Source organism: Bufo bufo, chromosome 7 (genome assembly GCF_905171765.1).
Source record: "Bufo bufo chromosome 7, aBufBuf1.1, whole genome shotgun sequence".
NCBI classification, from domain to species: Eukaryota; Metazoa; Chordata; class Amphibia; order Anura; family Bufonidae; genus Bufo; species Bufo bufo.
In genome coordinates, this window is record NC_053395.1 from 50,913,090 (window position 1) to 50,936,877 (window position 23,788).

Below are 23,788 nucleotides of genomic sequence, written 5' to 3' on the forward strand. Positions count from 1 at the left end.
GATTATATCATCCATTTTGCCTCACCCAAACCTTGACAAAAGAGACTGATTTCTTCTGGCTACCTGCCTCAGCTACTATTCTGATGCTGCCACCCACCTGATGCTACACATCTGATGCCAAGTGCTCCTTCTTACACCCACCATCGTCAGCGGGTACTGTTATTGCAACCCACCTCCCCACTCTGTCACCGGGTCACTCTGTGGTCTCCTGATGCTGCTGCCACCTCACCACTCGGGTCTCCTCATGCTGCTGCCACCTCCACACTATGTCACCTTGCCAGTCTGTGGCAGTCTCATGCTACTGCTGCTGCCACCTCCACACTATGTGACCTTGCCAGTCTGTGGGCTCCTCATGCTGATGCCACCTCCACACTCTGTCATTGTACCACTCTGTGGTCTCCTCATGCTGCTGCCACTTTCCCACTATGTCACTGGGCCACTCTGTGGTCTGCTCATGATGCTGCTACCTCAACACTGTCATTGGGCCACTCTGTGGACTTCTCAAGCTGTTCTGCCACTCCCCACTCCATGACTGGGCCACTATTTTGCCTTTTTGGCCTGGTTGACATCATTATTTATTTGACCCTTCTTCTAAACTGTCAGAAGGAAGGAAAAATGAGACGCACAATGGATGCTGTCTGTGTAACAGCTGTAAGTAGAGATGGCCTTGCGGTTCGCCCGGCGGTCGTTTCATGGCAAACTTTGCTTGTTCGCGGTTCGCCGAACAAATTGCGATGTCCACCGGCACCATATTATTTTACATTGTGAAGAACTTTGACCCATGACACATCCATCAGGTGGTACAGGACAGCCAATTGAGATGTTTCAGCACATGGATACACCCCCAACTTATAAATAAGCCCGATCTGGCCACCATTTTACATTCAGTCTTTTGCCAGTGTAGGGAGAGGTTGCTGTGTGGAGCAGAAACAGACTGTTAGAGACACCAAACTCTAGCTAATAGGGCCACAAAAGTCAGATTAAGGACTGGAATAGGCGTGCTATCGATAGGTGTGACTTACTGAGGGGTGTGATATACTTATAATATACTTTCTAACATAGAAAGTATATTATAGTGCATTTGTATTATGCAGCAGTTGTGTGCGTTTCTGCTCCGATACTGAAGCTATACAGAGGGGCAAACGCTCTTGTAACAAATAATTTCAACTGGTGTGATATACCAGTTGCCCCCCAGAAAAAGTGATTGAGGCAGGGGTGGGATATACCAATAATATACTTTCTATATAGTGCATTTGGGTAGTGCAGCATTTGTTTGCTGTTCTGCTTCATAACCGCAGCTACACAGAGTGACAAATGCTATTGGAACAAATAATTTCAACTGGTGTGATATACCAGTTGCCCCCCAAAAAACTGATTGAGGCACGGGTGTGATATACCTATAATATACTTTCTATATAGTGCATTTGGGCAGTGCAGCATTTGCAGTACTAATGCGTTACCGCAGCTACACAGAGTGACAAACGCTATTGGAACCAATAATTTCAACTGGTGTGAAATATCAGTTGTCCCCCCAAAAAACTGATTGAGGCACGGGTGTGATATACCAATAATATACTTTCTATATAATGCATTTGGGTAGTGCAGTATTTGTTTGCGGTTCTGCTGCATTACCGCAGCTACACAGAGTGACAAATGCTATTGTAACAAATAGTTTCTACTGGCGTGATATACCAGTTTCCCCCCCCAAAAAAGTGATTGAGGCAGGGTTGTGATATACCAATAATATACTTTCTATATAGTGCATTTGGGTAGTTCAGCATTTGTGTGCAGTACTGTTGCGTTACCGCAGCTATACAGAGTGACAAATGCTCTTGGAACAAATATTTCAACTGGTGTGATATATCAGTTGCCCCTTGATAAAAGTGATTGAGGCAGGGGTGTGATATACCAATAATATACTTTCTATATAGTGCATTTGGGTAGTGCAGATTTGTTTGCTGTTCTGCTGCGTTACCGCAGCTACACAGAGTGACAAACGCTATTGGAACAAATAATTTCTACTGGTGTGATATACCAGTTGCCCCCCCAAAAAACTGATTGAGGCAGGGATGTGATATACCTATAATTAGAGATGGCCTTGCGGTTCGCCCAGCGGTTGGTTCGCGGCGAACTTTGCCCATTCGCGATTCGCCGAACATGCGTTTATATGCATTTGGGTCCTGCAGCATTTGTTTGCGGTTTTGCTGCGTTCCCTCTGCTACACACAGTGACAAACGGTATTGGAAAAAATAATTATAACTGGTTTGATATACCAGTCACCCCCCAAAAAAACTGATAGAAGCGGGGTGTTATATACCAATAATATACTTTCTATATAGTACATTTGGGTACAGCAGCATTTGTTTGCTGTTTTGCTGCGTTCCCTCTGCTACACACAGTGACAAACGGTATTGGAAAAAATTATTTAAACTGGTGTGATACACAAAATCGCCCCCTAAAAAAATAAATTGAAGCAGGGGTGTTATATACCTTCTTCCACAAATACTGCTCTTCTATAGAGACTTTTGTCACAGGGTCATTTAAAAAAATGACAGTCAGAGGAAGAGGCAGGCCCTTCCGCAGAGGTGGTAGGGGTCGGGCAGGTGCACCAGGCCGGAGACTAAGTGCGATGTTGCAGAAGGTGCGTGCCATTACGTCAAAGGACGCACCAGACTTGGTTGAGTGGCTCACTCAGCCTTCCGCTTCTGCACCCTCCTCATCCTCTCTATCTGCACCCTCTTCACTCTCTGCTGTGTGCACCCCCAAAGACACCACCACCACCCCATATCCCATCCGCTCGAGTCAGAGGAATTATTTTCCTATCCATTCCAAGACCTTTCCGATGCGCAGCCATCAACGGTCACCACCCAGGAGGTATCAACGGTCGCCACCCAGCAGTCTGAAGACAGTACCCAGATCAGCCCAAGGAGGTTGGACCCCGCTGTTGCTGCCTACTCCGAGATCTCTAATGTTAGTGGTGGGGAAGGTGATGATGATGACGTGTCGATGGATATCACGTGGGTGCCCACAAGAGAGGAAGAGGAGGGGAGTTCAGAGGGAGAGACAGAGCAGCAGATAGGGAGGAGAAGCAGGCAGAACTTACAGTGCACAGGAGGCAAAAAGCAGACTGCAAATGTATCTGGAGCGAGCCATCTACCATGCACGGTCACATCTGGCGCTCCCAGGACGCCGGCACATGGCTCCGCAGTGTGGGCTTTTTTTAACGTGTCCGCTGCTGACAATAGTGTTGCCATCTGCAGCCTTTGCTGTCAACGCATATGTCGCGGTAAGCCCAACACTCAGCTAGGGACGACTGCCTTAAGAAGGCACCTTGCCTCCCATCACCAACCCCAGTGGGAGCAACGCCGTCAGAACCCACAAAGCCACACTCCCTGCGCTCCACATCCTGCCTCTTCTCCTTCTCCTCTCTCCTCCCAATTGTCCTCCACTCCACCTTCCACCGTGCCATCCTCGCGTTTATCTGGCAAAAGGCAGACTTCCGTGGCCCAAATGTTCGAGATTAAAAAGAGGATGACGCCGGATAACCCTCTTGCCCAATGGCTGACCGCTGGCTTGTCAAAACTGCTAGCCCGCCAACTACTGCTATTTAAACTGGTGGACTCTGAGGCCTTTAGAAAATTTGTGGCCATTGCCACACCGAAATGGAGGGTTCCCGGAAGAAAATATTTCTCCCAGAAGGGCATCCCGGAGCTATATGGCCACGTTCAGCGGCAAGTTAATGTATCTCTGGCACACAGTGTCGGTGCAAAGATACATTTGACCACAGACACGTGGTCTAGCAAACACGGGCAGGGAAGGTACATAACTTTTACTGCCCAATGGGTTAACCTTCTGACGGCCGTCAAGCATGCAACCCGTGGCACCCAGGTGGATTTGGTGTTACCACCACGGAATGTATGCAGGCCTGTCTCTTCTTCTCCTCCTCCTACTCCATCCTCCGTTTCCTCCTCTGCTGACTCCTCCTTTTCCGCTGCTACAGCCTCTTCCGCTGCACCCCCCAAGCTCCCCAGAATCTATTTGACCTGCAAGGTGAGAAGTTGCCATGCTGTGCTGCAGCTGTTGTGCCTGGAAGCCAAGAGCCACACCGGTCCTGCACTCCTTTCAGCTTTGCGGTCACAGGCCGATCAGTGGCTAACTCCACTCAATTTGACAGTTGGTAAAGTGGTGTGCGACAATGGTGCCAATCTGCTGAGCGCTGTGAAACAGGGCAAAATGACACACGTGCCATGCATGGCACACGCCCTTAAATTAATAGTGCACCGATTCATTGCCAAATACCTCGGGGTCCAGCACGTCTTGCGACAGGCCAGGAAATTTCTGGCCATTTTAGAAGATCTTACACGGCCATGGCTCACCTTGCTTACGTTCAGCGGCGACACCACCTGCCCGTCAGACGTCTGATTTGTGACTGCCCGACACGCTGGAACTCCACTTGTATATGTTTGATAGGCTGCTCCAGCAGAAACGTGCAGTTAACGACTACCTGTACGATCTCTGCGGCAGGACAGGTTCTGGGGAGCTTGTTTTTTTTTCACCGCGCCAGTGGCTGCTCATGCAAGACTTCTGCAGCCATTTGATGAGATCACCAAACTAGTCAGTCGCAGCCAGGGCACCATCAGTGACATCGTACCTTACAGCATAGATAAACAGACGAGACCGCGTGTTTTTCTCCTCTAAGAATCCAGGTGTATTCCTTCTCATCACCATGCAATAAGACCGGGGTCCACAGACGTATTTTCCAAATTACACCCTGTGCAACACCAAAATGCGCTAATAGTGTGAATACCGCTAGATCGATCTTACACTCATGCGATAATTATACTCACAAGCGCAAGCAGGTTAAAGGCACATCAGTTAGAGTCAGGTATTCTCTCCCTCTGTGTTCACTCTGTGTCCTGTCATGCAAATAATGCTCCTAGGAAGAGTGTCACTTCCATAGTTAAATACTGTCAATGCTCGTATAAAAAGGATTTTATTGTACTCACAAAAATTTCGATAAAACAAGCGAATAATCAATGATAAAAGTCCAATATGGGAGGATATTGGACTTTTATCATTGATTATTCGCTTTGTGACAGTCCGTTATTTAGCTCACCTTTCCAGAGCTGAAAAGGTAGGTGGATTAGTCAGATTATTTCGCAGAAGGAGACCTCAGGAGACAGAAGTGCATTTCAACTGGCTTCCTGCCAGCTTTATTTCACAGGTTTCATTAAAACACAAAAACATAAACGGAACACCTAGCCTTGTCCAGGCTCTTACTAAACAATAGGTTCCTCTCTAGGACGTGGATGAGCTATCCTCAGTCCACCCAAAATAAGCACGCTGTCTGAACAGCAACCTGTGATAATTGCAGTTTGCAGGCTCTGGACCTTCAGGGTCCCTCAGTGAGATGTGGCTTCTCTCACTCCCAGGAAGTTCTGAGCAAGCGTGTTGACAGCCCAGTTATCTAGCAACTCCCCAGGTGCAGCTCATCAGGACCCAGGCTTAGTTTTTTTTTAACCCTTTCCTAAATAACTTTCTTCAGCATATGCTAAGAACCTGAGAGACACATATATACTCTCAATTACTTCACCCTGTGAGACACCACAGCTTGTTTTATAGAAATTCTTGTGAGTATAATAAAATTTTATTGTATACATCGTACCTTATGACTTCTTTCTGGAGCATGCATTTCGTAGTGTCATTGATCAAGCCGTCGAGGAGCAGGAAGATGAGGAAGTCGCAATGCTGGATGAATTCCCAGGGAAGGCTACTCCATCTGAAACAAGTCAACAGAAGTCTGAAGAGGAGTCAGAGGAGGATGGTGCTGGGGCGGAGGAGGAGCAAGAAGAGCATGTTTTAAACTTTTCGGGGATCCCTGGTGTTGTTCGTGGCTGGGGGGAGACCGAGGACTACATTATCCTGGACGATGAGCAGGAACCAGGCCACTACATCGCTTCCAGTTTAGTGCAAATAGGGGCCTTCATGCTCCAGTGTTTGAAGAGGGACCCCCGTATAAAAAGCATAAAGGGCAAGGACCTGTACTGGGTGGCAACATATTTAGACCCCCGGTACAAACACAAAATGGAGGACATGTTACCAGCATCACATAGGGCTGTCAGAATGCAGCACTTCCAGGCCTTGCTTCGAGAAATGCTGCATTCTGCTTTTGCGGGCGTTGGCAGAGGAATTTCCACTCACAGAGAAACTCTTGACTGTTGCGGGTACCAATCCAACAGCGCATGCAAGAAGAGGGCAGTTTGAAGATGTGTCGGTCACTTTGGATATGAGATCATTCTTGCAGCCAACCCATCGACAGCCGCCCTCCGGATCCAGCCTCTGAGAACGCCTAGACCGACCGGTGTCCGACTACATTGGGTTAACGGCCAATGTGGACGCTATGAGAAGCAAGGAACCCCTGGACTACTGGGTGTGCAGGCTTGACCTATGGCCAGAGCTGGCACAATTTGCCATGGAACTCTTGGCTTGCCCCTCGTCGAGTGTCCTGTCCGAAAGGACGTTTAGCGCAGCAGGGGGGATCGTGACCGATAAGCGCACACGCATAGCTCACGATAGTGTGGACTACCTCACATTTCTAAAAATGAACGAGGCATGGATCTCGGAGGAATTCAACACCTTTGACGACCACGTTTAATTGAATTTCCTCATGCCAGCCCACACATATCACTACAACACCAAGAACAGAGAATGGTCCCTGTCTTATGTAAATAATGAGGCATAAAAGGCCTTTTCTGTCTGTTGAATGCTTAAAGGGAGTCTGTCACCAGCATTTCACTTTTTTAACCCTTCCCACAGCTCCCTAGCATGCTTACAGTTAATAAAAACGTTACCTCTGGCATCAATCCTGGACTTATAGAACCCTCAAAAACGATCTTTATGAGATATGCAAATGAGGGCTCGCAAGTGCCCAGGGCGGCGTTACTCTCTTAGGTGCCCTGCTTGCTCAGCCTTCTCATTGCGTCCCCCCGCCCCTTCCTACCCTCTGCCCGCCCATCCTTTCCCTCTGACCGCCTTTGTACTAACTTGTTATGCTGCCGATATCCCGCGCCGGCGCACTCATTCCTTTGGCCAGCGCATGCGCACTGCGATGCCCATTCCTTGTACGGCATCACAGTAACTATTGCGCATGCGCCGGCTAACGACGCGAAAATCGGCAAATGCAAGCCCTCATTTGCATATCTTATAAAGATCGTTTTTGAGGGTTCTATAAGTCCAGGATTGATGCCAGAGGTAACGTTTTTATTAACTGTAAGCATGCTAGGGAGCTGTGGGAAGGGTTAAAAAAGTGAAATGCTGGTGACAGACTCCCTTTAATGTTTTGGGCCTCGGAGGAATTCCACACCTGTGATGACCACGTGTTTAAACTATTATTATTAGGGTTTTTTTTCAAGAGGGGGGATTTCGTAATCTAATCTGCCTCCCGCCACATACCTACTTGTTCTTTTCTATCCGGTGAAAGAATAATTTTGGGGCCTGTTGTCTACTGGCCTGATGTAAAATTGATATTCAATGACTGTGTATTCTACCTCCAGCCACATACTTACTTGTTCTTTTCTGTCTGCTGAATGCATAATTTTTGGGGCCTGTAGTCCACTGGCCTGCTGTAAAATTGATATTCAATGACCGTGTAATCTACCTCCAGCCACATACTTACTTGTTCTTTTCTGTATGGTGAATCCATAATTTTTGGGGCCTGTATTCCACTGTCCTGCTGTAAAATTGATATTCAATGACCGTGTAATCTACCTCCAGCCACATACTTACTTGTTCTTTTCTGTCTGCTGAATGCATAATTTTGGGGGCCTGTAGTCCCCTTGCCTACTGTAAAAATTGACATCCAATGACCGTGTAATCTACCTCCAACCACATACTTACTTGTTCTTTTCTTTCTGCTGAATAAATCATTTTTGGGGCCTGTAGTCCACTGGCCTGCTGTAAAATAGATATCCAATGACAGTGTAATCTACCTCCAGCCACATACTTACTTGTTCTTTTCTGTCTGCTGAATGCATAATTTTTGGGTCCTGTAGTCCACTGGCCTGCTGTAAAATTAATATCCAGTGACCGTGTAATCTGCCTCCAGCCACATACTTACTTGTTCTTTTCTGTATGGTGAATGCATAATTTTTGGGGCCTATAGTCCACTGGCCTGCTGTAAAATTGATATCCAATAACCTTGTAATCTACCTCCCAGCCACATACTTAATTGTTCTTTTCTGTAGGGTAAAATAATAATTGTTGGGGCTTCTGAGGAATTCAACACCAGTGACGACCACTAGGGATGAGCGAACCCGAACTGTATAGTTCGGGTTCGTACCGAATTTTGGGGTGTCCGTGACACGGACCCGAACCCGAACATTTTCGTAAAAGTCTGGGTTCGGGTTCGGTGTTCGGCGCTTTCTTGGCGCTTTTTGAAAGGCTGCAAAGCAGCCAATCAACAAGCGTCATACTACTTGCCCCAAGAGGCCATCACAGCCTTGCCTACTATTGGCATGGCTGTGATTGGCCAGTGCAGCATGTGACCCAGCCTCTATATAAGCTTGGGTCACGTCGCGCTGCACGTCACTCTGCTGATTCAAGCATAGGGAGAGGTTGCAGCTGCGACGTTAGGGCGAGATTAGGCAGATTAACTCCTCCAAAAGACTTCATTCTGTGATCGATCTGAAGCTGTGGATCATTGAAGTGCTAATATTGACTTGCTCACTTTTTTGAGGCTGCCCAGAGCGTTTTTAGATCACTTTTTTTCTGGGGTGATCGGCGGCCATTTTGTGACTTGTGGTGCACCAGCACAAGCTATCACCAAGTGTATTTAACTATCAATAGTGTGGTTATTTTGTGCTATATCCTACATCAGCTGCAGGCTGAGCCTGTGTCACCGAAGTGCATTTAACCATCAACAGTCTGGTTATTTTTTGGCCATATACTACATCAGCTGCAGGCTGAGCCTGTGTCACCGAAGTGCATTTAACCATAAACAGTCTGGTTATTTTTTGGCCATATACTACATCTGGTGCAGTCTGAGCCTGTGTCACCCAAGTGCATTTAATCATCAACAGTGTGGTTATTTTTTGGCCATAAACTACATCAGGGGCAAGTTGAGCCTGTCACCCAGCGCCAAAAAATAGACCTGACATTTCTATTCAACCAAATTTGTACTGTTTTAGCTGGTCAAGTTATTTGTAGTGACCGTAAAAGCACACTTTTTGTTCTGGGTTGAAAAACTATTCCCAAATTTGCCATTCTCAAAATAACTAGTTTCTGGTATTTGAGGCCTACTTGAAATCTATCCCAAAAAGGATATCTTACATTGAAGGTGCTGATAGTGTCATTCAGAAAAACCTAAGACACACGCTACCGTGCAGATAGAAGTCTGATTCTGTGATTAAACCTATACCTGTCACACAGCGCAAAAAAAAACAGGCCTCACATTTCTATTCAACCAAATCTGTACTGTTTTAGCTGGTCAAGTTATTTGTAGTGACCGTAAAAGCACATTTTTTGTTCTGGGTTGAAAAACTATTCCCAAATTTGCCATTCTCAAAATAACTAGTTTCTGGTATTTGAGGCCTACTTGAAATCTATCCCAAAAAGAATATCTTACATTGAAGGTGCCGATAGTGTCATTCAGAAAAACCTAAGACACACGCTACCGTGCAGATAGAAGTCTGATTCTGTGATTAAACCTATAACTGTCACACAGCGCAAAAAAAAAACAGGCCTCACATTTCAATTCAACCAAATCTGTACTGTTTTAGCTGGTCAAGTTATTTGTAGTGACCGTAAAAGCACATTTTTTGTTCTGGGTTGAAAAACTATTCCCAAATTTGCCATTCTCAAAATAACTAGTTTCTGGTATATGAGGCCTACTTGAAATCTATCCCAAAAAGGATATCTTACATTGAAGGTGCTGATAGTGTCATTCAGAAAAACCTAAGACACACGCTACCGTGCAGATAGAAGTCTGATTCTGTGATTAAACCTATACCTGTCACACAGCGCAAAAAAAAACAGGCCTCACATTTCTATTCAACAAAATCTGTACTGTTTTAGCTGGTCAAGTTATTTGTAGTGACCGTAAAAGCACATTTTTTGTTCTGGGTTGAAAAACTATTCCCAAATTTGCCATTCTCAAAATTGTGGTGAACGGGAACAATGAGGAAAACATCTAATAAGGGACGCGGACGCGGACGTGGACATGGTCGTGGTGGTGTTAGTGGACCCTCTGGTGCTGGGAGAGGACGTGGCCGTTTTGCCACAGCCACACGTCCTAGTGAACCAACTACCTCAGGTCCCAGTAGCCAGCAGAATTTACAGCGATATTTGGTGGGGCCCAATGCCGTTCTAAGGATGGTAAGGCCTGAGCAGGTACAGGCATTAGTCAATTGGGTGGCCGACAGTGGATCCAGCACGTTCACATTATCTCCCACCCAGTCTTCTGCAGAAAGCGCACAGATGGCGCCTGAAAACCAAGCCCATCGGTCTGTCATATCACCCCCATGCATATCAGGGAAACTGTCTGAGCCTCAAGTTATGCAGCAGTCTCTTATGCTGTTTGAAGACTCTGCTGCCAGGGTTTCCCAAGGGCATCCACCTAGCCCTTCCCCAGGGGTGGAAGAGATAGAATGCACTAACGCACAACCACTTATTTTTCCTGATGATGAGGACATGGGAATACCACCTCAGCACGTCTCTGATGATGACGAAACACAGGTGCCAACTGCTGCGTCTTTCTGCAGTGTGCAGACTGAACAGGAGGTCAGGGATCAAGACTGAGTGGAAGACGATGCAGGGGACGATGAGGTCCTAGACCCCACATGGAATGAAGGTCGTGCCACTGACTTTCACAGTTCGGAGGAAGAGGCAGTGGTGAGACCGAGCCAACAGCGTAGCAAAAGAGGGAGCAGTGGGCAAAATCAGAACACCCGCCACCAAGAGACTCCGCCTGCTACTGACCGCCGCCATCTGGGACCGAGCACCCCAAAGGCAGCTTCAAGGAGTTCCCTGGCATGGCACTTCTTCAAACAATGTGCGGACGACAAGACCCGAGTGGTTTGCACGCTGTGCCATCAGAGCCTGAAGAGAGGCATTAACGTTCTGAACCTTAGCACAACCTGCATGACCAGGCACCTGCATGCAAAGCATGAACTGCAGTGGAGTAAACACCTTAAAAACAAGGAAGTCACTCAGGCTCCCCCTTCTACCTCTTCTGCTGCTGCCGCCTCGGCCTCTTCTGCTGCTGCCGCCGCCTCGGCCTCTTCTGCTGCTGCTGCCGCCGCCTCGGCCTCTTCCTCTGCCTCTGGAGGAACGTTGGCACCTGCCGCCCAGCAAACATGGGATGTACCACCAACACCACCACCTGCGTCACCAAGCATCTCAACCATGTCACACGGCAGCATTCAGCTCTCCATCTCACAAACATTTGAGAGAAAGCGTAAATTCCCACCTAGCCACCCTCGATCCCTGGCCCTGAATGCCAGCATTTCTAAACTACTGGCCTATGAAATGCTGTCATTTAGGCTGGTGGACACACACAGCTTCAAACAGCTCATGTCACTTGCTGTCCCACAGTATGTTGTTCCCAGCCGCCACTACTTCTCCAAGAGAGCCGTGCCTTCCCTGCACAAACAAGTGTCCGATAAAATCAAGTGTGCACTGCGCAACGCCATCTGTGGCAAGGTCCACCTAACCACAGATACGTGGACCAGTAAGCACGGCCAGGGATGCTATATCTCCCTAACTGCACACTGGGTAAATGTAGTGGCGGCTGGGCCCCAGGCGGAGAGCTGTTTGGCGCATGTCCTTCCGCCGCCAAGGATCGCAGGGCAACATTCTTTGCCTCCTGTCTTCTCCGCCTCCTACTCAGCTTCCTCCTCCTCTTCTTCCACCTGCTCATCCAGTCAGCCACACACCTTCACCACCAACTTCAGCACAGCCCGGGGTAAACGTCAGCAGGCCATTCTGAAACTCATATGTTTGGGGGACAGGCCCCACACCGCACAGGAGTTGTGGCGGGGTATAGAACAACAGACCGACGAGTGGTTGCTGCCGGTGAGCCTCAAGCCCGGCCTGGTGGTGTGCGATAATGGGCGAAATCTCGTTGCAGCTCTGGGACTAGCCGGTTTGACGCACATCCCTTGCCTGGCGCATGTGCTGAATTTGGTGGTGCAGAAGTTCATTCGCAACTACCCCGACATGTCAGAGCTGCTGCATAAAGTGCGGGCCGTCTGTTCGCGCTTCCGGCGTTCACACCCTGCCGCTGCTCGCCTGTCTGCGCTACAGCGTAACTTCGGCCTTCCCGCTCACCGCCTCATATGCGACGTGCCCACTAGGTGAAACTCCACCTTGCATATGCTGGACAGACTGTGCGAGCAGCAGCAGGCCATAGTGGAGTTTCAGCTGCAGCACGCACGGGTCAGTCGCACTGCGGATCAGACACACTTCACCACCAATGACTGGGCCTCCATGCGAGACCTGTATGCCCTGTTGCGTTGTTTCGAGTACTCCACCAACATGGCCAGTGGCGATGACGCCGTTATCAGCGTTACAATACCACTTCTATGTCTCCTTGAGAAAACACTTAGGGCGATGATGGAAGAGGAGGTGGCCCAGGAGGAAGAGGAGGAAGAGGGGTCATTTTTAGCACTTTCAGGCCAGTCTCTTCGAAGTGACTCAGAGGGGGAAACTCAGGACGATGACGATACGCCTCCCACAGAGGACAGCTTGTCCTTACCTCTGGGCAGCCTGGCACACATGAGCGACTACATGCTGCAGTGCCTGCGCAACGACAGCAGAGTTGCCCACATTTTAACGTGTGCGGACTACTGGGTTGCCACCCTGCTGGATCCCCGGTACAAAGACAATGTGCCCACCTTACTTCCTACACTGGAGCGTGATAGGAAGATGCGCGAGTACAAGCGCACGTTGGTAGACGCGCTACTGAGAGCATTCCCAAATGTCACAGGGGAACCAGTGGAAGCCCAAGGCGAAGGCAGAGGAGGAGCAAGAGGTCGCCAACGCAGCTGTGTCACGGCCAGCTCCTCTGAGGGCAGGGTTAGCATGGCAGAGATGTGGAAAAGTTTTGTCAACACGCCACAGCTAACTGCACCACCACCTGATACGGAACGTGTTAGCAAGAGGCAACATTTCACTAACATGGTGGAACAGTACCTGTGCACACACCATTCCACGTACTGACTGATGGTTCGGCCCCAATCCACTTCTGGGTCTCCAAATTGTCCACGGCGGCCAGCGTTTTGTCTGAACGCGTATTCAGCACGGCAGGGGGCGTCATTACAGACAAACGCAGCCGCCTGTCTACAGCCAATGTGGACAAGCTGACGTTCATAAAAATGAACCAGGCATGGATCCCACAGGACCTGTACATCCCTTGTGCAGATTAGATATTAACTACCTCCCCTTAACAATATATTATTCTACTCCAGGGCACTTCCTCATTCAATACTATTTTTAATTTCATTTTACCATTATATTGCGGGGCAACCCAAAGTTGAATGAACCTCTCCTCTGTCTGGGTCCCGGGGCCTAAATGTGTGACAGTGGCCTGTTCCAGTGGTGGGTGACGTGAAGCCTGATTCTCTGCTATGACATGAAGACAGATTCTGCGCTGACATAAGGCCAGATTCTCTGTTACGGGACCTCTCTCCTCTGCCTGGGTGCCTGGGCCTAAATGTGTGACAGTGGCCTGTTCCAGTGGTGGGTGGCGTGAAGCCTGATTCTCTGCTATGACATGAAGACAGATTCTGCGCTGACATAAGGCCAGATTCTCTGTTACGGGACCTCTCTCCTCTGCCTGGGTGCCTGGGCCTAAATGTGTGACAGTGGCCTGTTCCAGTGGTGGGTGACGTGAAGCCTGATTCTCTGCTATGACATGAAGACAGATTCTGCGCTGACATAAGGCCAGATTCTCTGTTACGGGACCTCTCTCCTCTGCCTGGGTGCCTGGGCCTAAATGTGTGACAGTGGCCTGTTCCAGTGGTGGGTGACGTGAAGCCTGATTCTCTGCTATGACATGAAGACAGATTCTGCGCTGACATAAGGCCAGATTCTCTGTTACGGGACCTCTCTCCTCTGCCTGGGTGCCTGGGCCTAAATATGTGACAGTGGCCTGTTCCAGTGGTGGGTGACGTGAAGCCTGATTCTCTGCTATGACATGAAGACAGATTCTGCGCTGACATAAGGCCAGATTCTCTGTTACAAGACCTCTCTCCTCTGCCTGGGTGCCTGGGCCTAAATGTGTGACAGTGGCCTGTTCCAGTGGTGGGTGACGTGAAGCCTGATTCTCTGCTATGACATGAAGACAGATTCTGCGCTGACATAAGGCCAGATTCTCTGTTACGGGACCTCTCTCCTCTGCCTGGGTGCCTGGGCCTAAATGTGTGACAGTGGCCTGTTCCAGTGGTGGGTGACGTGAAGCCTGATTCTCTGCTATGACATGAAGACAGATTCTGTGCTGACATAAGGCCAGATTCTCTGTTACGAGACCTCTCTCCTCTGCCTGGGTGCCTGGGCCTAAATGTGTGACAGTGGCCTGTTCCAGTGGTGGGTAACGTGAAGCCTGATTCTCTGCTATGACATGAAGACAGATTCTGCGCTGACATAAGGCCAGATTCTCTGTTATGGGACCGCTCTCCTCTGTCTGGGTGCCGGGGCCTAAATATGTGACAGTGGCCTCTTCCAGTGGTGGGTGACATGAAGCCAGATTCTCTGCTATGGCATGAAGAGACTGATTCTCTGCTGACGTGAAGCCAGATTCTCTGCTATGGGACCTCTGTCCAATTGATATTGGGTCATTTTTTTTTTTTTAATTTTTTTTTTAATTCATTTCCCTATCCACATTTGTTTGCAGGGGATTTACCTACATGTTGCTGCCTTTTGCAGCCCTCTAGCTCTTTCCTGGGCTGTTTTACAGCCTTTTTAGTGCCCAAAAGTTCGGGTCCCCATTGACTTCAATAGGGTTCGGGTTCGGGACGAAGTTCGGTTCGGGTTCGGATCCCGAACCCGAACATTTCCGGGAAGTTCGGCCGAACTTCTCGAACCCGAACATCCAGGTGTTCGCTCAACTCTAACGACCACGTGTTATCGAATTTCAACTATTATTATTAGTTATTTTTTTCAAGAGGGGGGATTTCGTTAGCCATGTTTTTAATTCAATTTTATATTTTTAGTTCTTTTAAACACATGTATTTGACCTGTATTTGTACTGGTCTGCAGTAAAACTGATATCCATTGACCGTGTAATATATCTCCGGCCACATAATCACTTGATCTTTTCTGTCCGATGAATGCCTAATGTTTGGGGTCTGTAGTCCAGTGGCCTACAGCAAAATTTTTATCCATTGTCCGCATAATGTACCTCGAGCCACATAATTAGAATTTCTTTTATTAGGTGAATGCCTAATTTTTAAGGCCCGTACTCCCGTGGCCCAAAATATAAATTTTCTAGGCTCCAACAGGGCACATTTCAGAGAATTTCCCTTTAAGACGCATAAAAATTTCCCCTGATTAAGATGCATATTTTTTGTTGGAGTTTTTGTCATTGATCCCCCTCTAGTATGTCACTGTCCATGTTGTGGGACTACTTGTTTACTATCTGTAAATATGAGCTTAAGGCTTTTCAAGTTCGCCTGCCATTAAAGTGAATGGGGCCCGCCGTGAACTTGCGGTTCGCAAACATTTGATCGCGTTTGCGAACCGTCCCGGCCGATGTTCGTCCATCACTAGCTGTAAGGTGTCACGACCTTTTGTGTGCGCCGTGACACGGTTGCCGTGCATGCTGTTGCCAGCGTAGCCACAGGTAATATAAACCTTGCTTGGTGATGGAGCTCTGCTCCTTTCCTGGGTGAACCTACCAAGTCCTTGAGGGCCTACTTGTTGGACATACATTGTCTTTCTTTTGTATCCTCATTGTACCCTACTTCATTTGCTGTATGTTTGGTGTGGGTTTGCGTTCAGGGTGTGTTGTACGTCTTGTTGTTGTTTCATGTCTGGTCTGTTGGTGTTGTTTGTCCCAGCATGCATGCAAGATGTTTCCATATGTGTGATTCCTCCGGAAGGGGGCTCCATGGTTTCCCGGAGGGACTCAGTTCCGAAACGCGTCAACAGCTTTTGTGTACCTGGTGGATGTGTCTGCTGTAAACTATTATGTCTGAATAAAGAAGTAGTTTTTAGAGGACCTCTATGAGAATCCGGAGCCATTCCTTTCAATATTGTGCTGATTAAAGCGGGGTCACACCTGAAGGCTCCTGGAACCGGGACTGCATTTTCCAACCAGGGAGGTGAGCTGGATTAAGTGTGTGCTCTTTCCCGGAGGGCTCACTGTCTTGTCTCTCTTACTGTTGTGGTGTTGTTCTAGGGGTCAGGTGGACCCACTATAGAACATGACAGTAAGAGTAGTTTACATTCTGATGTTGTTTCATGTTCAAGGGTTACTAATAATACACCAAAGAATTATATCCAAATAACACAACCAGTGTGTGGTCCCAATCAATTGCAACACCATGACACCACACCACTATTAAATATTAAATAACATCTTTATTTCAAATACATATATATATATATAAAAAAAATATACAATACATAATGCTAATCATCAGTAAAAATAGATCCAAATATGGCAGTAGGCGGTGGAACAGTAGCAACACAGGTCATATAGTCAAAGAAAGGATAAGGAGGAATTCATATAAGTACAAATACATTGTGCATTCAGTCCCTTCCTACAGCTTCACATCTCCACTATACCTCCCATCAAAGTAAGCAAGCAACAAAGGTTATAGGAGGTGCTAAGGTGGAACCCTCCACACCCCCCCCCCCTACTAAGCTTCTTACATGGGGGCATGAAGAAGCTGAAGGGCAAATTGTGTGTCGGGGAAGCGGTGGTGGTCCTGTCGCACTGCGGTCTGTATTTACTTGAATTGTCGCTCTTTTCACTGTTTATTTCCTGTGATTTATGTAAGACTCTGATATACCTGCCTATTGCATTGTCTGATCATTTATATAGGGCAGACTTTTGTCTTCCTGTTTAATTAGTGGGGTGTGTGTGTGGGGGGTTCCACCTTAGCACCTCCTATAACCTTTGTTGCTTGCTTACTTTGATGGAAGGCAGATGCTCAAAAGACAGGATCAATTTTTTGGGGGTTATTGTTCTGACGGATCAGAGGAAGGGCAAAATAATCAGTGACGTCAACACAAACTTACTGCTGACACCCTCTCCACTCTGTCAGGGGTGCTCTACTTGTATAAGTGTTTAATAGAACAGGTTCTGTAGACATCTATGTGGAATCAGCTGACGACGGTGTAACAGTAGTGCACTCTTTCACGCTACAGTAGGATCTTGGGTCTGTGCACGGTTCTTTATTAGCGATGAGCGGCAGGTCCCATATTAGAATTCGCAATATTCGCTAGAATATTCGTTTCATATTTGCGAATATTCGTATTCGAGATTATTTTCGCGATTGCGATTAATCTAAAATGTAAAAATCGCGTAATGCGAAGTTGATCAAAAAAGAATATATAGCAGTAAATATAGTGCTATATATTCATTTTAAAAATATTCGTCATATTCTAAAACAACAAAATATAGCAATATAGCGAGATTCGAGAAAATACAAACAGAGCAATTTAGCTAAGCTAATATAGTGCTATAATATTTTTTTTTAATAGTGTAAATTCTTTCCAAATCTGAAGTTCAGAAGAGAAAAAAAAAATAAGACTATAAAAAACTGATTATAGCACTATATTAGCTAAGGGCTCTTTCACACTTGCGTTCTTTTCTTCCGGCATAGAGTTCCGTCGTCGGGGCTCTATGCTGGAAGAATCCTGATCAGGATTATCCTAATGCATTCTGAATGGAGAGAAATCCGTTCAGGATGCATCAGGATGTCTTCAGTTCCGGAACGGAACGTTTTTTGGCCGGAGAAAATACCGCAGCATGCTGCGCTTTTTGCTCCGGCCAAAAATCCGGAACACTTGCCGCAAGGCCGGATCCGGAATTAATGCCCATTGAAAGGCATTGATCCGGATCCGGCCTTAAGCTAAACGTCGTTTCGGGCCAATTGCCGGACCCGACATTTAGCTTTTTCTGAATGGTTACCATGGCTGCCGGGACGCTAAAGTCCTGGCAGCCATGGTAAAGTGTAGTGGGGAGCGGGGGAGCAGTGTACTTACCTTCCGTGCGGCTCCCGGGGCGCTTCAGAGTGACGTCAGGGCGCCCCAAGCGCATGGATCATGTGATCACATGGATCACGTCATCCATGCGCATAGAGCGCTCTGACGTCATTCTGGATCGCCCCGGGAGCCGCACGGACTGTAAGTATACCGCTCCCCCGATCCCCGCTCCTACTATGGCAACCAGGACTTTAATAGCGTCCTGGGTGCCATAGTAACACTGAAAGCATTTGGAAGTTCCGTCTTCAAATGCTTTCAGTACACTTGCGTTTTTCCGGATCCGGCGTGTAATTCTGGCAAGTGGAGTACACGCCGGATCCGGACAACGCAAGTGTGAAAGAGGCCTAAATTGCTCTATATTTGTATTTAGCGAATATTCGCTATATTGCTATATATTCTTGTTTTAGAATATGACGAATATTCAAAAAAATTAATATATAGCTATATAGCGAATATATTCGTTATTTAGAATATTTGACTTTTTTGTTTCCAACTTGTACAGTTGTTCGGCATACTCCTCCCTGACAAGCGTCCCCATCACCATGGGAACGCCTGTGGGTTAGACTATACCATCGGATCTGAGTTTTCACGATCCCAGGGAAAACTCAGATCCGATAAAATATTCTAACCCACAGGGGTTCCCATGGTGATGGGGACGCTTGTCGGGGAGGAGTATGCGAACAACTGTACAGATTGGGGGAAAAAAAGCGAATATTCTAAATAACGAATATATTCGCTATATTGCTATATATTTGTTTTTTAGAATATTTGTACATTTTTTTTCCATATGAAAACATGATTCCTTCCTGCTTAAGTTGCTTGTGGGCCAATGACTCATTGGCCCACAAGCAAGAAGCAGGGAGGAATCATGTTTTCAGATGTAAAAAATCGACGAATATTCGATATAGCGAATATATAGCACTATATTTGAAATATTCGCAAATTCTCGAAGTTGCGATATTCGCTAAAAAAGTGTTATTCGAATATTCGCGCTCAACACTATTCTTTATAATCAAACAAACCAAAAGTCCAGGTCCGCGCTTCTAAGGAGATAGAGTTGGAAAACGCCTTGTTGAAGGAAAGCGCAGTTAATTCGTATCCCACGCTGAAACTCCCCCACAAGAACACGCCACACTGCCGACCAAAAATTCACAGGGCAGGGGTAACCTTTCAAATGATCAGCAACATAGTGCAGTACCCGTGAATATTTCAAAGAATAAAGGCTTTATTATACTCACAAAAAGCACCGCAAAAAATCAGCATATAACACCATCTGAAATATCGCTGCCCGACCCGGGTTTCGCCCAAAGGCTTCGTCAGGGGCTATTCTTTATAACTGGCGCTAACATCGACCTGTAAGGCTGAGTTCACACTTAAGTTATTTGGTCAGTTTTGGCCCCGTAACTGCCCAAATAAGTGAAGTGTGCAGTGATTCTAAGAGTGATGCCTGTCATGTGCGTGTCATACTGACTCACAGTATTGTTTCACTACCACAGCAGACTCCCTATGCGTGTTACTGCAAGACACAGTGCTCTACACCACTATACAGGGAGTGCAGAATTATTAGGCAAGTTGTATTTTTGAGGATTAATTTTATCATTGAACAACAACCATGTTCTCAATGAACCCAAAAAACTCATTAATATCAAAGCTGAATATTTTTGGAAGTAGTTTTTAGTTTGTTTTTAGTTTTAGCTATTTTAGGGGGATATCTGTGTGTGCAGGAGACTATTACTGTGCATAATTATTAGGCAACTTAACAAAAAACAAATATATACCCATTTCAATTATTTATTTTTACCAGTGAAACCAATATAACATCTCAACATTCACAAATATACATTTCTGACATTCAAAAACAAAACAAAAACAAATCAGTGACCAATATAGCCACCTTTCTTTGCAAGGACACTCAAAAGTCTGCCATCCATGGATTCTGTCAGTGTTTTGATCTGTTCACCATCAACATTGCGTGCAGCAGCAACCACAGCCTCCCAGACACTGTTCAGAGAGGTGTACTGTTTTCCCTCCTTGTAAATCTCACATTTGATGATGGACCACAGGTTCTCAATGGGGTTCAGATCAGGTGAACAAGGAGGCCATGTCATTAGATTTTCTTCTTTTATACCCTTTCTTGCCAGCCACGCTGTGGAGTACTTGGACGCGTGTGATGGAGCATTGTCCTGCATGAAAATCATGTTTTTCTTGAAGGATGCAGACTTCTTCCTGTACCACTGCTTGAAGAAGGTGTCTTCAAGAAACTGGCAGTAGGACTGGGAGTTGAGCTTGACTCCATCCTCAACCCGAAAAGGCCCCACAAGCTCATCTTTGATGATACCAGCCCAAACCAGTACTCCACCTCCACCTTGCTGGCGTCTGAGTCGGACTGGAGCTTTCTGCCTTTACCAATCCAGCCACCGGCCCATCCATCTGGCCCATCAAGACTCACTCTCATTTCATCAGTCCATAAAACCTTAGAAAAATCAGTCTTGAGATATTTCTTGGCCCAGTCTTGACGTTTCAGCTTGTGTGTCTTGTTCAGTGGTGGTCGTCTTTCAGCCTTTCTTACCTTGGCCATGTCTCTGAGTATTGCACACCTTGTGCTTTTGGGCACTCCAGTGATGTTGCAGCTCTGAAATATGGCCAAACTGGTGGCAAGTGGCATCTTGGCAGCTGCACGCTTGACTTTTCTCAGTTCATGGGCAGTTATTTTGCGCCTTGGTTTTTCCACACGCTTCTTGCGACCCTGTTGACTATTTTGAATGAAACGCTTGATTGTTCGATGATCACGCTTCAGAAGCTTTGCAATTTTAAGAGTGCTGCATCCCTCTGCAAGATATCTCACTATTTTTGACTTTTCTGAGCCTGTCAAGTCCTTCTTTTGACCCATTTTGCCAAAGGAAAGGAAGTTGCCTAATAATTATGCACACCTAATATAGGGTGTTGATGTCCTTAGACCACACCCCTTCTCATTACAGAGATGCACATCACCTAATATGCTTAATTGGTAGTAGGCTTTCGAGCCTATACAGCTTGGAGTAAGACAACATGCATAAAGAGGATGATGTGGTCAAAATACTCATTTGCCTAATAATTCTGCACGCAGTGTACAAGCACTCTGCAGCCAGGAAATAGCTGTTTTTTCAACGTGATTCGCTGTGAATAAATTCGGATCAAATCGAATCTTTTTTGAAAATTTAGCGAATCGGCCGAATCAAATTTCTTTGAAATTCGCTTATCTCTACTAATAATCATCCCTTTTTGCAACTCTCAAAAACTCTGTTATCCTCATGAGACAACCCTTTAAATTCTCCAGTTTCTGGGTCGTACACTCAAGCATTGGTATTGGCCCTTCTTTAAGCTACTCTTTCACTTCCTGTTTGAACAAGATGTCATCTTCGAAACCACTCATAATAAAATGTGTCATGGTGCTCAATACTTTGAAGATATATGTAGACCAGCTTTTAAAGACAGAAATGAATAGGTTTTGGCTCAGTTCTTTCCACCCTTTGACCCATTTGATGATTTATCTGGGGAATCTCTCAAGGTTGAAAATGACAAGCATTTTACAGATATAACTGAATATATCAGAGAAGCTGAGATATGAAACAATAAGCCAAGTCTTCTTAAAGGACGCTTGTGTTCTTGGCCTTCGTCCAAATGACGTGATCATTGATGTACTTTTACACTCAGGACTGCGTGTTCATAGGTATTCTGATTTCAGTGGTATAACATGTTTCTCTTGCGTGATCCTTTTCTATAATGAGTTCTCTTGGGAGATTTCTGTAAAGGAATAAACAGCATGAGGATAAAAAAAATGAAGTCTACTAAACACTTCCTCTCATGACAAAATGTGGACATACACATTAGACACATTAGCTTGTTATGTTATCTGTGTACTGTGACATCACTGTGTGTGTATGTATGCCTGTTTTGTGACATCACTGTGTTAATTATCTTTTGATGCTTCATTTATTTATTAATCCTTTGTTTAATATTAGCCTTTTCTGTGATATTATTGTAATATAATTTTTTCTAAGTTTAAAGTGTTTGTTATTCATGCTCAGTACTATGACATTACTATATGCATTATCCCCACATTGTGACATCACTGCTTTCTTTTCTTTTTTCATTTCTCTTTTTTTCAATGTTATTATATATTACCTCTATATAGATACATCAGTGTGTTTATTATACCTATACAGTGACATCACTGTGTCCATAAACTAATAACCTGCTAGCTATGCTTGGTCAATGATCACACACAAGGTGGTGCCCCCTTTATTTTGGGTTCTGCTTCAGGGTATTTGATGAGGCAGGTTAACATTACTACTGGGTGGCTTCTCCTCTAGCTGCGATACAGGCAGCCACTCTGGCATGGTGATGGTCATACAGATGTTCTTTCAACTTGAACCCGTAGTTCAGCCAAGGTGTTTGTTGGCTGCTGTCCATGAGAGATCTGTCACCCCTTCCAGTCCCAGACAATCTGATTGGAGAGAATTCTGGAAATCGAGCTGGCTAGGGGAGCTGCAGAATACGCTGGTGAGCACGTTGTGTAGCATGGGCAATGTGTGAGTATGCGTTATCTTGCTGGAACAGCACGTCTCCTGAGTCAAAAAAGGCAGTTTGGATCCACAGGATTAATTTTATGCTGTTAAAAACAAAGCAGGGCGCACCATAGGGTAATACCGTTGGTAGACAGATAAAATAAATGGTTCCAGTACAGGGCTCACCTTTTGTGGTTGTGCTATCTGTAGGCACAACTCTAGTAAAAGCTTGTCAATACATGTGATGGAGTCACGATTCGCTGGTGGATCTGCAGCCGCGGAGGGATGACTTCTTGTCGGAGATCCCTGAAGTCTCCAAGAAGTGGTAGGATACAGAGGTAAATAGATAAAATATCCCAGGGCGCAAGAATCCAGTCCAGATAGTGATAGTAAATAGAAACTTATTTATTGCAGAAGTACAACGTGTTTCGGGTAGTAGTTCCCCTTCATCAGGTACAGAACACTGCAGTGTTATGTACCTGATGAAGGGGAACTACTCCCCGAAACGCGTTGTACTTCTGCAATAAATAAGTTTCTTAAAAAGGCAGTTTGACAGCTTACACGAATTCCTGGACATACTAAAGGCTGGTCAATGTTCTCTCCATAAAAAACTATGGGAACAGCCATGGTAGCTAATGGCGCCCCACACCATGACACACCTGCTGTTGGTCCTGTGTGTCTCCACACTATGCTTGATGGAAGTAGATGCTCTCCAGCCCTCCTATGAGCTCTGAAGCGGCCGTCAGTAGTACTAAGGTAATATCTGCTTTCATCATTGAACACTATTGTTTGCAACTGATGGCTGCAGGAGAGGGCCAGGGCAGAAAAAGATGCCAGACACAGAGGCCCTAAGGCAGAGTGCAGAAGAGGAGAGCAGGACACTGGGCATGAAGGCCTTGAGATAGGGAGCAAAGTGTTACAGTACAGAAAATGACATTTTTAAATATATACAATAGCAAAGTAAAACTGATTACAAAAAATAACTATATTTTAGTATCTGGTTATAATTAGTAAAAAATTAAATAGGGCGATAC

At 46.1% G+C, this 23,788-nt stretch overlaps 1 long non-coding RNA gene across 1 annotated transcript; it reads right to left on the reverse strand.

Moving 5' to 3' along the window:
- Positions 1 to 6,946: 6,946 nt before the first annotated feature.
- On the reverse strand, positions 6,947 to 19,362 carry LOC121008871. Its single transcript, XR_005780629.1, has 3 exons — positions 19,230 to 19,362; positions 17,223 to 17,233; positions 6,947 to 6,959 (listed from the first exon to the last, which is right to left on the reverse strand). It is a non-coding gene; the product is annotated as an uncharacterized LOC121008871 (long non-coding RNA).
- Positions 19,363 to 23,788: the final 4,426 nt, after the last annotated feature.